At 37.7% G+C, this 17,703-nt stretch overlaps 1 long non-coding RNA gene across 1 annotated transcript in view; it reads left to right on the top strand.

Annotated features, from left to right (window-relative positions):
- The window catches only part of LOC109380860 (uncharacterized), an 85,555-nt gene that overhangs the window by 39,305 nt on the left and 28,547 nt on the right, over positions 1–17,703 (top strand). Inside the window, exon 2 of the long non-coding RNA XR_002123572.1 lies at positions 5,826–5,930. This is a non-coding gene — a long non-coding RNA (uncharacterized LOC109380860). The remainder of the gene's footprint in view (positions 1–5,825; positions 5,931–17,703) is intronic.

The following is a 17,703-nucleotide window of genomic DNA, read 5'->3' on the forward strand; positions in this document are numbered from 1 at the left end:
TGTCCACAGGATTACATGAAGTGCTATATTTATAAATGTTTTTAGGTCCTACCTGACCCCGAGATTAATAGAAAGCATGTAGTGCAGACACTGATACTTGTACGTATTAATTTAATACAATTTTTAGAGGAAATGATCTAACATCATTCTCAATGATCATTGTCATGACTGATAAATATCTAAAAATGGTGACAATTTTAATCTTGATGAACGTAACTACACATCATCTCTATTATGGTTAATGAACTGGTAACAGGAACCACCCATTTTTAAAGAAATTCCAGTGAATTTTTCTCTGGTTCCATGTCTTCCATCGTATCTCCAGACTATGTATTTCAAGGACTCGACCTCCAGCCATCTCCCACTGTCCTTCATTCTCACAAGCGCAGTGCACACACTGCTCTCTGCCTTTAGCTGCAGAAACAAGCCTCCATGAGATGAGCACATCCTTCATCGCAGATGTCTTATTCCAAGACACAAAAATCAGACCTCCCTCTCCTTCCTTTCCATATCCCAACGTTAACATATTCCCCTGCTACTCAAAAAAATAAAAACAAGCAAACAAACAGTCCCACAATTCAGATGGCAGATACCCTCACCAAGACAGGGCATTCCACAGTCCTAGTTTACCTGGGACTGTTCTGGGTTTAGCATTGAAAGTCCCACCTTCCCGGAAACCAGGTCAATTGGTTACCCTGCTCGCTGATCTGACCTGTTGAGAGCAAAATAAGAGTGAGGCAAATGTCACAGTTTGTGATCCAGCAACTCTCACCGCCTGTGTCTGCTTGAAAACCACGAGCCTCCTTTCCAGACTGAGGGAAGTCATACTGAACAGTGTATTTTAATCCTCTCTTGGTTTCCCAGCCTCCCATCAGCTGTGAGCTCCTGTGTCATTCATTTTCGTCTTCTCATCGCACGTTGGCTGCCTTTGTGAATGCATGAAGGCTGATGTGTCTTAGAAAGGCACCTGAACTCTGGAAATTTTCACTGGCTTCCTTCCAGCTAATATACCCAATTCTGCTATAACAACCAACAACAAACTGTTTTCAAGCCGGGATGTTTCTGCATTTCTCAGCCTTGGAAAATCTCTTCCTGTTCTTAGCCCCTCCAACACAGAGGATAACACCATCCTGTCACTAAGCCCTAACTGACGCCATCCCCACTCCCACCCACTGCGGGAAGCAGGGTTGAGAATACAGGCAAAAACAAAACACATACAAACACCAAAGAAGCAGCAACGACAACAAAAATCCTCACTTTTATTTTCTGCATTGGCTAGTAATTTTTGCCTTTGGGTTTGGAATGGCTCAATATGCTTATTTCTTTCCCTTGTGGGGGCTGGCTGTCCATGCTGCTAAGAATGCAGCAGGTGGAGAAAAAGTGTAGAAATGATGGAAGAAGTGAGAAGTGTACCTAGAAGTTTCTATGTATGAAACGGTGACAAGTGGTGGGCACTACACAAAAGAAATGTCATACACCATCCTACTGTTCCAAAAGCTACCAAGGTAATTACATAAATGTATTTTATAAGTATTAAATAACACATAAGGAAATAAATTGCCTTCAGAAACACAGAGAAAAACTTAAACACACATTAAGCATTTTAACATTAAGGTTTATATATTTATGTCATATATTTTTAGCTTATCTATTTTATTTAAAATAAAATTTACATATCTTTATACGTAAATAACAGTGAAATATGTTCAAAGTATTTACAAATATTTTAAAATATATTTTAAAACACTAGATTAGTAACGGCCCCTTTTGAGTGCTAATTATGTAAAATAACTTTACCTGTATAAATGCTCAAAACCCTATGAAGTAGATTCTACAATTATCCCCGTGTTACAGAGACACCTGGGCACAGAGAATTAGGGAAGCTTGCCCAAAGTCCTAGAGTTTATAAATGGCAGAGCTGGGATTGAAGGAGATGTATCACCCCTTAAAGGTCATAGCAACACCCTGGAAGCAAGAAAGATGTCCACACTACTCTCCAATAATCAAATAAATCAGCAAAACTAATGTATAAAATAGTCTGCAAAGTCCAAGGGAATATTTCAGCATGTACTATGCTGTTTTGCTACAAGCTGCACAACCTGTGCCCCAAAAGATGTCCCCAAAATAAGTACACACCTTGGTAAAGAAATACTGATGTCTCAGGGAATAAACCCATGATGAAAGAGTAGATTTTCTTCTTCATTTAAGTTAGACAATTTCTTCTATATGCTAATTGAAATAACCACCGTTTTGTTTAGAGTAAACTGAAGATTCTCACAGTGTGGTCTCCAGGTCAGCAGCAGCAGCTTCACCTGGGAATTTGTTAGAAATATATATTTTTGGACCCCATCTTAGATCTACTGACTCAGATACCTTAAGATGGAGCCCAGACATCGGTGTTTGTGCCATCCAGGTGACTCTGGTACGCATTTAAGTTTGAGAACCACTGGTCTAGCTCAATTCTTTTATTCAGAGATAACTGAATTTAACAGATTTAAATAATTTGCTCGAGGTCACATGACGTACCAGTAGGAGAGCTGGAAATAAAATACCAATAATAATAGCTAACATTTATTGAGGGCTTATTGCTCTAGGTATACTATTTTGCATTGACTAATTCTTGTAACCATTGCAACCACCCTAAATGGATATGTTTGATTATTATCCTATTTTACAACTGAGGAAACTGGAACAAACAAATTGCTCAAGGTCAGAGCACTGAAGAGCAGGCAAGCAGAAGACAATAGATTTGAACGTCTATCTCTCCAGCCAGGAATGAAATGGAAATGTGCTTCAGAAATGTGTCTCACAAAGAGGAGCAATTGAAGTTGAGTGTCTTATGGAAAGGGTTTAGGAATACGAGTAAAAGACAGAGTCTAAAGAATATGCCTAAGTTTTCATTTCCATTTATGATAGCTTTTAGTACTTGAGACTTGCTATTTTCTTTTTTTAATGATTTAATACATACCAAAAATATATGAAGTATCTATCAGGATAAAAGAGAAAATTAAAACAAGTACCGTTCTCGGTGGTTGTGAAGCTGAAGAGATCCTCGCTGGCTGAAGACGTCGGATCGCATCGTACTCCTGGCCCTTCGACCCTCCCCCCGAAGGCTCTCAATAAAATGGTTTGATCAAATAAATAAATAAATAAATAAATAAATAAAATAAAATGAGTACCTAAGTGACCACTATCCAGGTATTGCTGATTAATTTTTTTTAACCCTCTCTGTGTTAAATAATCAGCTGTGGGAAAATGGTATAGGGCCAGATATTAAGAAATGTTTAAATACCATTGGCCCAGCCACTGTTCCTCAGAATATAACAGCATGTGAATAGAGCATGATGTGTACATATCTTCTACAAAGTATCACCCTTAACCATAAATCTGAGATATGTAATGAAATATAATAACATGCAAAATAAATTTATACATAAACATTTTTCAGTGGAATATACTGGCAGGAACTCAAACATAAAAAAGATTGTGTATCTTTGAAGAGGTTATAAATTGAAATTTAATGGATCTATTGATATTTTCTGAACATCTTAGCATAATAACCGTGTCTACTAATTTGTCTAGCACTTTTCAAAGAGCTAACAGTTCCACAAAGAGCTTCCATTTAGTTCTCACACAGTCTATGATGGGATAGGTATGTAAGGTGAGTTTACTGTCATAGGGGGAGCAAAGGCAGGAAAAAGATTCAGCAACTGGCCTAGGACTCCAGGAAAACTTCTTGCAAGCGAGTATTAGGAGAGCAGGCTAGGGAAATAGTAAGAAACCTAGCCAAGAAGTCCACATTTACCATGATAGATCCATTCATATATCCATATCTCTATGACCATGTCAACATTGCTACTCTAAGATTTTTCTCTGAACAGAGATCCAAATAATCTTTATTAAATTTTTTTTCACAACCCATATTTCTTCATAGAAAGCATGTGACTTATCAACACCTTGGAATTCTGAACATGTTTCTAAAGCAAGAAAAAAAGGTGTATCCTAATTCATCACCCTTACTAATACCTGTCCTCAATTCTACAGATGGCATAAAAGAATTACTTTGATTTTTGGAGAAATATCATCAATAAAACACTAACTACATTGCATTTCATTTGTTGCCCCTGTATTTAAACCAATCTTGATATTCTAGCTGCCTTCATGAACAGAGAAATTATTCCATTGTTTTTCTGCCATGAATAGACCCCCCTCTCCTCGAAGCTGGAATATTCTGCAAAAACAGCAAAAATATGCCTGAACATTTATAATTCAATGCTTTAAGAGCCTAGAATGGGTGTCTTTTTGTTGGGATTTGTTTTGACATTCAGGTAATAATAATCGTTTGGGTGTATTTCTAGCTACCCACTCATTTTAGTAGTAACCCATCCTACTGGTATACCTGCCATACAGTGGGAAAAAAAAAATTAAATAGCAGAATCCAGTTTCTGAAAACAGTGATCACATTGATTAGGACAAAACAGAATGTAAGCAGACACAATAGGTTAGTAATAGCTGAAGGTTTTATGAAGGAACACTCAGCCTGAAATTTATTTCTTTCAGTCTGAAGCCAGAGCAGCCAAAATTCCCATTGCCACAGGTCAATCCAGAAGCAGATATAGCTGAGTAGACAGAAAGTGCTTGAAAGAGATGCACCCCCATAATTTGCAAGGAACTGGGCAGAAGTTGTAAAAGGAAATAGTTAGAACTATACACCAAAAAGTATACATTGAAGTCAGATCTTAAGCAATTGCAAACAAATTGAATTTTGTATGTACAGTAGCCCATATAAAAGAAAAAACTTATCTGAGGGGGATGAAATCCAAAAGGAGATTGACTGAAGATGTAGAATCTGGGCAATTAAAAGAAGAGGACCCAGATTTAAAAAACAGCCGGCAACTTTCCCATAGCCACCTGGGGCTAAAACATTCACCAACCCTTAATGAAGGACTAAAATTAACACCAGGACCATGATGCAATCAGAGCTGTATATTAATTGTAGGGGTGTGTGTGTGTGTGTGTGTGTGTGTGTGTGTGTGTGTGTGTGGTGAAACCATTTATTTATGTATTTATTTATAAAATCTTAACAAGTGGCATCTTGCAGGAGGGACATTTTCTTTTCCTAGAAAAATAACTCAGTGACACATTGGGTTGTTTTGGGTGTTTTTTGGTTTTGTTTTTTGTTTTAGACTCAAGCAAGTCAAGGAAATAGAGAATAAAACAAAGGATTCTGCATAAGATAACAATGGCTAAAACACTACTATAAAGATCGGGATTGCTCTCAAGATGGAAATAAGGAGACAACAGAAGAGTTGAGAACACCCAAATGTTGAGGTCTGAGTTGGATCATGGATTTCTAAGACGAGGGATATTCAATATCCTATTTCCAGGTTTTTGTTTGTTGTGTCTTTCATCCTCCATAAAACCTGCCAGTAACTACAAGGTCTAGTGTGGGTGGCCTTTCACAAAAACAAAAGACAGGGAAGAAATTCCACCTCTGATGAAACATGGACCTGACCTGCATGGGGTAAAATGACCCACATGGAAATAATTCAGGAAGGAAGGGCTGAGAGTCAATGACAGCCAGAAAGAAGCAAGTCTCCTGGGATAGCAAAATGGGCCACCACAAATTGAGGGGATTGCCAATCTTACCTAAATTTTCCATGGTTGGTGAACCCTGCTAACAGCTTGTTCACACGTATGCATGTACGCATCAGTGAAAGCATTTAGTGAACTGTACATAGCTTAATAGACAGCATAGATTCAGACACATTTGATTAAGCTTTTACTTACTTTATCATTTTCTCATTTCCACCAATCTTTTCCAGCTCTGATAAAGAAAGTTTCCAGAAGGACCCAACATTCTGATGATCGGAGGAGTGAAGCTGCACTTCACTAAGAATGACCCCTGAGCAAGGGCTGTTCCTACTTGGGTATGTCATCTGATTTGCATCATCACAAACATTTGCAAAGTGCAATCACAACATTGTGCCATTTTTATCGAAAATGAAAATGTGTCCCAGGATTTCCATTGTCTAGATATCAGCCACCAGGTGGTGTTCTCCAGGACAAAGCTCCATGGTATGGCAGGATTGGGCATGCCAAGAAAATATTAATATAGCTTAAATTCTTTGGACATTTAAAGACAGTTAAAAGGAATCTAACTTATAAACATGGTTTTTCTGCTAATATAAGCAGAACCTTGTTGTCCTATGCCATGAAAATCGCAGGGGTATTCTGATTTGATTTTGAGTTCTCCAGACTATACAGTAGGTCTTGATGAGTTTGGGTTTTTTGGTTTGCTTTTTGGAGTTACTCCAAACTTTATAATAATTTTAATTTTTCCACAGGATCAAAAAATACAGAAAGACTATTTTGAGAAATAACTTCATGTTATTTCCTCATTTTGAAAAATAACCTCTTTGTGATTTAATGATGAGAATAGCTGAGAGATTAGGAGAGGCAGCTTTTGATACCCAACTCTACCAGCAAATCAGAGTAAGACCTTGGGTGAGTCACTGCCCATCTTCACTTTTCCTCATCCATAAAATAAAGGTTAATCTAGATGTTTTCTAAAGTCCCCTGGAGCTCAAAGATGCTGCCATTTTATGATTCTAACTGTATCATTATTATTGCTTCTGTTGAAGTCTGATGGAACAAATTATGAAAAACAAATCGGTTAAAAATCACTAAGTAAATGCATAAAACAGAACTGATGAGATAAGTATATTTTAAGCTCTTGATGAAAGGAGGCCCCTGTGGCATCTATAATAATATAAGTAGTTTGCTTCTTAGCATCTATTTTTCTACCTCTATTTACAAAAAAAAAAATTTGTAAGTAACAAAATTGCACAAAAATTCTTGCTAAATTTCTATCATGCAGGTGTCTCTAAAGAATGTTAAATAGCCAAGACATGAACCAACAAAGAATTCATATGGCATGAAAATTGAACTTCAAGACTCCCAGCAATTTGGGAGATTTTGCAAAGCTTTATATTCCCAAGGTTTTATAAGCTACCTTATAGTTTATAAACTACCTTGTTTCAGAATACAGATCAAGATAAATACCACTCTACATCTAGCCCTAGAAATGGCCTCTGTGTTTGGAAGCATACTTTAATAGGTTCCTCAAGGTCAGACCATTTATTGCCTTATTACAGGAAATGGATGAAGTCATTACTGGCTTTCCATTTGTCTAGAAAAAAACTCCAACTCCCTGCTTTCTCAGTTTAACACACCATACTCCACTCTCTCTCTCTCTCTTCTTCTTCTTTTTTGGCCTCCTTGGTTGTGGCACCTGTTCTCAAAAGCAAAGTTTTTATCTTAGTTGTAGTCAAACATGAAGAAACACATGGGAGAAGCACAAACAAGTAAAGCAGCCAAGTGAGAACTTCTCCTTGAGGGGAAACAACAGTCTAATGAGTCCTTAGTCATAGTGGACCCATATGAGCTCACTCTGTTAGAGAGCAGTAATTTGAGTAGCCACTCTGGAGCAGGATCCAAGGTTCTAGACCAGCTCCATCCCCATCTGCTCTGACAGTAACATGTTCCCTCCAGGCGCTCAGGGTCTTACTTTCAACCATTTGGGGTGCAACGAAGGAAGATGAGAAGGAAGGCAAGAGACAAGAGAGATGGAAACTTTTAATATGTCCCTAAAAGCCTCTTTATAGAGATGAGTAATAAAAAGATTGAGGCCAGCAAACATATTCAGCCTTTCCACATTTTCTCTAAACAGTTATAAAACTGAGAGTCTTCTAAGGTCAGCGTTAAAGCAACACAGCCTTGTTTTTGTATTTTAAATGGTTTTTAATGGAATGCTAAAATAGCCTCACTACTAGTAAAAGGTGCACTCAAGAAGAGTTTTGATTTGACTCAGGAGGAGATAATGGGACCCACGAAGCAGGGAGGTTAGATCATTTGGGTATAAACTCCCACCTGAATGCCAACGGCTGTCTGCAACTCCTCCCCCTTACCACACACATTTTGCTTCTCATCCAAGCAAGAAATGACATACTGGAGATCATCTCATTTATTTTGACCAATCATAATTTACTATTCTCAATTCATTTAAAAAAAACACATTAATTGAATGCCTACTAGGTGACAGACACTGTGCTAAATATTGGGGTTACAGCAATGGACAAAACAAAGGACCTGCCCTTGCAGAACTTATATTCTAGTGTAGGGAGACAGAAAGATAAATAAGTACCCAGTAGGTTAGAAGGTGATAGAGAGAGAAAACAAAGGAAGGAAATGCAGTATATGCAGGGGCGATGGAGAAGATGGAGAGGGTTGCAATTTTAAATAGAATGGTCAGGGAAGCCCTCACCCTAGGTGAAATTTAAATAATGACTTCAAGAAAATAAAGGGACAAGCCATGTATTTGAAGAGCAAATGTAAAAGTTCTTAATCAGAGGCATGTCCAAGGGACAGTAAGGATGCCAGGGTGCCAGAATGAATAAAAATTAACAATAAGTAAAAAGGTATGAATAGGTGGGAAACAAATGTAGCTTTTACTCAGTGAAAGTGGAGGTTTGGGGGAGGTTTTGGACAGTCATGACATTACATGACTTCCATTTTAAAGGACAGAGCTGACTGCTTCTGAGCAGGAAAGGCCAAAACAGGAAAATCAGTTCGAAGACTGATACAACACTCCAGACAGGAAGTGGTGGTAGCTGGGCCCAGGGTAATGGGGAAGGCAGAGGTAAGAAGTGGTTAAATTCCAGATACGTTTTTATCCTAAAGCCAAGAAGGTACTCCGTGTTTCGGTAGGCAGTATGGATGAGAGGAGTTAAGAATTACTCCATGGTGTTTAGCATGAGAGTTGGAAGGAAGGAGTTGCCATGAATCAAGATGGGTCATGTGTGATGAGTAGGCTCAGGGGCAAGATTGGGAATTTGTATTCAGACATGTTAAGTTTGAGAAACCTCTAAGACATCCAAGTGGAGATGTCAAGCATGCAGTTGGATGAATAACTCTAGAGTTCAAGGGGAGAAAGAGTGGTAGATGATATTTATAGCCATGACACCAGATGTGACTGAGACAAACAAAAGTCCAAGGACAGGATCCTGGAAGCTCCCATCAGGATCAAAAAAGACTGAGAATGAGGGGCCAATAAAGAATGAGAAAAACCAGGACAGTGAAGTATGTTGGAAGTGAAGGGAGGTCTCAAGATGAAAGGAGTGATCAGTAGGATCAAATGTGGCTGACAGGTCAAATAAAATAAGGACTGACCACTCATGTTGTGTTTAGCAATTATCCTAAGTAAGGCCAATGAAGATTGGCTGCTGCTCCAATATGGCTGCTAGCCTGAGCAAAAGAAATCAATCACGTTTTTGATTAAATAATTAGATCTCAGGGGAGAAAAACCTTATCATCTTCAGTTGTCCTGTTTTTTATAAATATCACCTTAGAAAGAGAGTTTAATTTTCTTTCCAATGACAGTTATATTTAATGGCAACACTTCTTAGCTAACAATGGAAGGGTTCATTGTATGTGAGGTATGGATAAGTTTTGCTTTCTAGACTTAGAAAATTACAGCTGATATTCTTTTTTAATTAAAGATAAACTTTTGTTCCTTTTCCAAATCATACCTGGAATGCAAACACGTATATTTCCATTGACAATCTTGATTTGAGGTTTTGTTTTTCATTTTTTCCTCCTTTCCTGCTAATTCTGAAGGCTTTCTGTGTTTGTGTGAGCATCTCAAATCTCTCCCTTTCCCCCCTCCTTGTAATCTGACTTCTCTCCAGTTCCTTACTCTGCACTATTCACAATCAGTTTGATCTTGAGCCTCATAAAATTCTACTTACTCCCACAGCAGCAGACTTAATGTCACTAACAGAACATGGCAGTTTCTAAGTACAAGCCAGCAAGAAGAAAGGCAGGCAAGGGCCAAGATAGAGACGAGGAAAAGAAAGAAGCTAAAAGGACCACGTGCTCCCATTATTTTCCACAAAAACAAGTTAAACCAGAAACTACAGGATTTAGAAATTCCATGTTAATAAAGTCCAGCCAAACTTTTACCTAAATAATTGCATATGTTTAATAAATAAACACTATGGCAATATCTACACACCTTAAATGATGATATTAACTGGGAACCAACCAATCCATTAAAATTCAGTCGAATAACCAATTTTACAAATAACTTCCTAATTTGCATAATTTTTCCAAACTCATTTGTGTATATAGAAATTGCCTAATTCTCAACAGTTGGCAGTACAAACCAAAATAATGACAGTTTGTGGAATCTTCATGCCATGATATCACAACCCTAACTGTAAAGCACATCAGTAGGTGAAGGTGTCAAATAGTTAATGAATATGTTAAAAGCTGCAATGTTAACATTTTTCTTATTAATTGCTATGAATCTCAGGGCATGATAAGGAAATCAAACTTAGTATGTGTTCTACATTAGAGTTGATTGTTTTGGTGTTCTTGGCACTTTGAAAAGAATTATGACTAAGAATAAAGGAAAAGGCACACCCTCCAGTTGCAATGAATTAATTATTTTATTAGTCTATTAGTCTTACTAGAATCTACTTGCTCCAGAAATTGCTTAATTCAACAGATGTCTTTATTCTACAATATCTATTAAAAGAAAAAAAAAAGAGGGCCGGCCGAGCGGCTCAGTTGGTTAAGAGCTCGCTCAAGAGTTTGATCTCTGAGCAACAGCAGTTCAATTCCTGGCCCGAGCTGAGCAGCCGCTGAGCTGCCAACAGGTGGCAGGATGGCTCAGCTAAAAAAAAAGAAGAAAAGGGGGAAAAAAGCACAAGGAAGAAACATTATACTGCCCAGAACGCTCTGACATATGTTCTGAATGTAAACAAACATTTTCAGGAAAAGGATAGCAAATGTTCAAGGGGGAAAAAATGCTGAAAACACTTTAAAATAAGTAGTAGGTGTTGAAAATAACATTTTAATAGTGTACTGTAGTCCTTCCCATTATAGTGAATTTGGCACCTTACAAAGAAGTTGAACTTTTTTCTTCTGTGTCTTTGCAATTTGGAACTGGTATTTTTTTTTCATCCTGGTGAGCCAAGTTATGCAGAAAATCATGGAAACATACATGGGGAACCTGTGGCAATATTATAAATTTCTAAGTAAACAACTGCAGTATTAATATGAAATTCAAAATTTGGAAATAAACTGTGAGAAAACAGTATTTTAAAATGCTACAGTGTTTTAAATATCACTGACTGCACATTTCCCTCTATATCTAAATCAATATTAATAATACAGTTCAGAGCGTTTCCATTTGTCATTGCTAATTTTTCTGTATTCTACCAGAGTATAAGATTTTTGTTATTAAGAAAAAAAAACACTGCACCAAGAGTCAGCCTCAGACGAGGCTGAGTTCCTAGTAACTTGCAGGTGCATAGTACTTACTGCTAATTGGACATAGCTGCTTTAGCAAATCTGGTAGCTGCTAAAAGCTACTGTAGCGGTAGGTCTGTCTTGCCAACACATGGGGCATACATAACTGTACCCCTCTCCTCTATTAAAGCACACGTCTGCCAATGTGCCTTACAAAATGCGGGGCCAACTTCTCCTCTTAAATGCATAGAGACAGAAATCTTAAAGAACCTCCCACAAGGTCACTGCAAGAAAAGGTGGACCTCCTAATGCATATTAAATATTCTCATTAAATGAACGAACAAATAAAACCAAAACAGACTCATCAATGCAGAGAACATTTTGACAGTTGTCAGATGGGAGGCAGGTTGGAGTGTGGGTGAAAAAAGGGGAAGGGATTAAGAAGTACAAATTGGTTGATAAAAAGTAGTCATGGGGATGTAGGGTATAGCATAAGGAATGTAGTCAATAATATTTAAATAACTATGCATGGTGTCAGATGGGTACTAGATTTGCTGGGGTGATGATAGGTGGGAGGGGCTTGGGGGCTGAGTGAAATAGGGAAGGAATTAAGCAGTACAAATTGGTAGTTACAAAATAGTCATGGAGAAGCAAATAAAGCATAGGGAATATAGTTAATAAAGTGGTAATAACTATGTATAGTGCCAGGTGGCTATTAGAGCAGTCAGGGAGATCACTTCTTAAATTATATAAATGTCTAACCATTATGCTGTACACCTGAAATTAATATAAAATAATATTGAATGTCAACTTTAATCAAAAAATTAAGGGAAGAAGGGAGTTGAAGGGGAATGAGAAGTCCAAATGTCCATATATAAAACAAATAAGTCATGAGGATGTAATGTACAGCATAGGGAATATAGTCAATCATATTGTGATAGCATTGTACAGTGTCAGGTGGTTGCTGGACTTTTATCATCATGGTGATCACTTCTTTAGATATATAAGTGTTGATTAACTATGGTATACACCTGAAACTGACATAATGTATGTTAAACATATTTTAATAAAAATATTTATATATACCAGGGGTGCCAAAAAAATGTATACAAATGGACACATTGGTCAACGTTACCCAAGCAGTAGTTCACAGTAATCAGAAGTGTCTGCATGCTGATGGTAACCACTTTGAGCACCTCTTATAATTGCAGAAGTCAAGCGTGACTTGTATTCATCTTTTGTTACCGGCATTTGTTGAGCATTACAATTTTAATAGTTTTTTCCTTTCTTAAAATGAGTATACTTTTTTGGCACCCTCTGTATAATTATATATATATATATATATATATGTATATATATAGTGGGCTACAAAATGAGTTGCCATTAGTACATTTTTAATTATCTTGTCTCCACTGTGCCATACCAACTGGCTGATGGACTGTAGTTTTGAAAAGATTGTGAACCAAGTTATATCTGTGTCTCATATCATCAATTGTGTTTATGTAAGATGTTTGTCCCGAGAAAACTAAAACTACTTTGTTTAAATTGGATCACATTTTACAACTTCAGTAAAACTTACCAGGTAAGCTTCCTGGTTTGAATATTAACGCTTTCCTTTTTTTTTTTCTAAATTTACAGCTTCAGTTAATTCTACCAATACCCTCCACCAGTAATTCATGAAATATTCAAGGTCTGATAAAAAAAAAGTCCTATGTGCATTACTGTTCCCATTCATATTCCAAGACTTTTTGTCTTATTGTCTGCATCAGACATTTCTATGGGGGTAAGTTGGGTTATTGGAAGGGAATTATTGAGAACACGTGAAGAGAAGGAAACCCAGAAGTAGTGACTTTAAAATAATCAAACTTTAACTTTCGAGGAATGGATTTCCTGGCTGAATAATTATGGACCAAGTATATTTAAATATTATACAAATCAGCATGTGCTCCCTTCTATTTCATAGCTGGGACTCCATAGATCACGCATGACCCACAGGAAATCCCAGTGGATAGCCTTTCCCTAAAGAAGCTAATATTACCCATCTGGCAAACTCGTCCAGGGTCATGTGGCAAAGTCAGGGTCAACCAAAGATGGAGACCAATAATGCTGACACCTAGCAGATTATTATGCTCCCTTAAAGATCTAAATTGTCATCAAACACTGTTTTATAAGTGTCTGAAGACTGATACTGAGACAATGTACATCATTTAGACTGCGGTTCCTTGAGACTGTTTTTACTGCATGTCGTATAAGAGCAATTTTTTTTCCCCACTTGGATTAATTTTCCAGGTTCCTCCTTAAATAAATCTTGGGCTCCTGGAACAAAGTTTATAGAGGCAAGATAAACTGTCTGAACTCTGACCTTTGCTTTCTAGTTGACAGAATGTATGTGTGTGTTTTTTTAATCATAAAGTTAGAACTGGTTTCCAGAATAAAGCTGACCTGCTTGGCAACGATTTTTGCAAACTCCATATCTTCAGAAATTACACATTGGATGCCAAAATAAAAAACCTGTCTGAAAGAGTCTTGTTTTAGGGTTTGCATTCCAAAAGAAGAGATGTCTACTTCAAGGAAATTAAAGGATTGTCTCTCACTCTAAAGGAAAACCACTTTGGAAAGCTTGGTAAAATTAGACCTGGTCACTTAAAGTTTTTTCACTGGAAACCTGGAAAATGGTCTTCATCAGAGACTTTCTTCTGCTGGTTCTCAAAGAAAGCTACAAAATGTCCCTTTTACAACTCCTATAAGTAGAGCAGTCCCACCTAGAAGACTGAAGGCTCCTTGCTCATCAGTTATTAGAGAACATGGACCCAAATCTGGTAAATAGAGAGGGAAGAAACCAAACAGCATGTCACCTCCTCGCCCGTGTCCCACTAAATATACTCCATGTACTATCAGCCACTAACTCTCCATCAAAGTCCAAACTGCCACTGCTTAGAACTATTAAACAGCACAATTATCAGGAACATTTACATGGGTAACTTGCTTTCCAGAAAACTTTTGCTATAGGAAAAAATATGCTCAGAAACACACATGAAGAAAATTGTAATTCCTAACAAATGTAGATATGAAGAACCACAGCGGTGTTTTTCATGGAGAGTTTGGACTGTATACAACCCATGACTCTACATTTAAAAAAAAAAATTAAGGCATGAAGAACTACCCAAAAAGTAGGTATTAGTTTATGTAATAGACTATCACATGTATCTGATGGGTCTTCCCTTGATGACACCACATCCCTCCCTCTCTCATTTCTTTTATATTCTCATTTCTCCTATATTTAAGCATCCATGCCAGACAATCACCATTTTACATACATCCTATTCCATGGCAGTTATTATAGGATCATGTGACTCCTATCTATTAACCTTATCTTAAGATTAACCTATCTATTACCTTATCTTAAACTTGTTCATTAATCACTTGGGGTCTCTGGGACTTGTTTCTCAATGAGGCTGCTAGCCCTGTGTTGATGGGGATCTGTTTAGCAGTTCCTTTTCCCCCACAGTGTTAAAAACATCACCTTGGCACAGCTAACTGCCCCTCTGTCTGTCTCCCAGACCATGGAGCCTAAAACCTTGCTCCCCATCCTCCAGAGTAATATGGATGCACATGGACATCCACCAGAGTTCCTTTTTTCCAGCCTTATCTTGTTTTGCCTTATAACTAGAAGTGCCTTGCCAGTGGATTTTGAGAAGAGATGTATACAACTTCCACGTTTCTTCTTTTAAAAGAAATGGCTTACTCTCCACGTCCACTCTTTCCCCTTTTCCACAAGCCTTTTTTGTCTCTTCCCAAAAAGCAATCTCCCAAGTGTTTGGAGGCCTTTTGTCCCAGTAGCTTAGCTTGTAGCCTAAAAATACACACAGATTGTAGTACATGCCTCTATTTCACATCCATTGTGCTTATCCGTTTATATTGTGACTCCCTTACTAACTATATATAACTTGTGAGAAGTACAGTGTCTTATTTACCCTTCCCTTCTCTGGCGCTTAAAGTCTGCCTGGCATGTAGTAACTGCTGAATATTAGGTGAACAAATAAATGGACCAATAAACTTTTTCATTTAGCATATGGTTATACTAGTTATTAAAGCAAATTTTAGAGACACTCCTTATGCCTGAAATTTTTTTCAGAAATTGGAAAGCTTCAACTCTATTATCTGGAGTTCAACATATTTGGAAAAGTGAACTTCAAGCTTTATAATAACATAGATTTGACTCATTCCTTATAGGTCAAATTCACTGTCACTGAACTATGTTCTACCTATCACATCGGCCAAGGTGAGGAAGTCTGGTAACACACAATGTTATGTCAGAGAGATGGTGGGCAAATAGGCACTTTCACTCCCTATTACTGGGGGCATAAGGCAGCAGGGTTTATTTTCCTTTTCCGATGACTGCCCTCACAAATGTACTCAAAGACCATCGCCCAAGGTTGCTCACGGGAACACTACTTGTAATCCAACAATCTTGGAAACAACCAAAAGCCCTCAGTAGAAACACTGTTGATAGGAATTATGGGATGTCCTCACAGAGGAAAGCTCTGCTGAGAGTAAGAAGGAGATAGACAAACATGTCCTTCAGTAGAAATTGCTCTAAGGCATATCATTAAGTGAGCAAGGATAATACAAAAGAGTATACTCCTGGATATATATTTAATGTTATAGCTAAGGATATGTAGTATGTGCACAGATAATTGTGGAGGACTACAGAAGAAATTATAATTCTGTGAGGCAGTCTGGGCCTGGGAAGTGCTTTTTTTTTTTTATAATTTTTTTTTATTGGGGAATTGGGGGAGGGGAACAGTGTTGGGGAGTCAGGGGAGGGGAACAGACAAGTTGCTGTCCTTTTGTTCTTCAGTCTAGTTGCAGAGGACATCACTTCACTGGCCCATGTTGGTATTATCATTGCACTCTTCCCGGGTGAGGAAGTCGCTCGCCGGCCACTGGACGGCCGCTCACGGTAGCTCTTGGCAGCTCACACTGGCTGCCAGCTGCTCACGGTAGCTTGTGGCAACCTACTGCAGCTTCACTGCAGCCTACGCTGTCACCGGCAGCTTATGGCAGCTCAGCTCCAGGTCGAGCTGTTGTTCACCATCTTAGCTGTAGAGGGCGCAGTGTCACTGGCCCTCATGTGGGATCCAAACTGGGGCCCTGCTGCTCAGAGCTGGCGTCCCAAGCCAACTCTTAACCAACACACCACTCGGCCAGCCCTGGGAAGTGCTTTTTATACTGTTCAAATTCTAGTTTCATTCTATATGCTACAGTTTTCAATTAAATATATAGTTTTGTTACTTCATACCCATTGTGATGGCTAAAATTAAGAAAAAAAACAGCAAGTGTTGTCAAAGACATGGAGAAATTGAAACTTTCATACATTGCTGGTAGGACTATAAAGTTGTGCAACCATTTGGCAGTTTAGCAAAATGCTAAACATAGAGTTACCATATGACTCACCAATTCCATCCCTAGGTACATACCCAAGGTATATACCAAACACATATGTCTACACAAAAACTTGTACACAAATGTTGATAGCAGCATTATTTATAATTGTCAAAAAATGGAAACTCAAATGTCCATCAACTGATGAATAGAAAAACAAAGTGTTCTACATCCACACAATGGACTATCATTTGTAAATAAAAAGAATGAAGTACTGATACATGCTATGACTTAGGTGACCCTGAAAAACAATATGCTAAATGAAATAAGCCAAACAAAAAAGAGTAGATATTGTATTGTTCCACTTATATAAGAACAGGAATCTACAGAGACAGAAAAGAGTTGAGAATGTTCAAAAATTAGATTGCAGTGATGGTTGCATAATCTGTGAATACCCAAAAAAAACCTCTGAACTGTACACTTTAAATGGGTGAATTTTATGTTATGTGAAATATATCTCAATAAAGCTGTAAAAAAGTTTCAAAAGTACTATCCTATACATTATTTCATTCGATCTTTATACCCACCTGAGAAATGTGAAGAACAAATGAGACAATGCATATGACAAGACACAGAAAAGAAAAACAACAATTAGTTTAAAAGAAAGTCTATAGTCATGAATATATCTGTGTATTTACCTCTCAGAAAGATTTCTGTAGTAAAAGAAAAGATTTACTAGGGGTTTGCCTCCCACGGCCCATTTGCCTATTCAATGATTCATTCATTAAAGACTCTTACAGTCACCCAGAATATGTCTGTGAATCACTCACTGAATCGCTGGTGTTCCCTCTGCATTCACAATCTAGGAGCTTCTGGGGTACAAAATGTTCCAGCCATCATTCTTTCAATTTATGTTCTACTAATTAAGTGAAACGAAAGGGAATTTTAGATCTTTGGTTAGTCCACATTTTAAAATCATTCTGTAAAATCATATATAAAAAA

The sequence above is a fragment of the Hipposideros armiger genome, unplaced genomic scaffold (assembly GCF_001890085.2).
Source record: "Hipposideros armiger isolate ML-2016 unplaced genomic scaffold, ASM189008v1 scaffold_41, whole genome shotgun sequence".
Classification (NCBI taxonomy): Eukaryota; Metazoa; Chordata; class Mammalia; order Chiroptera; family Hipposideridae; genus Hipposideros; species Hipposideros armiger.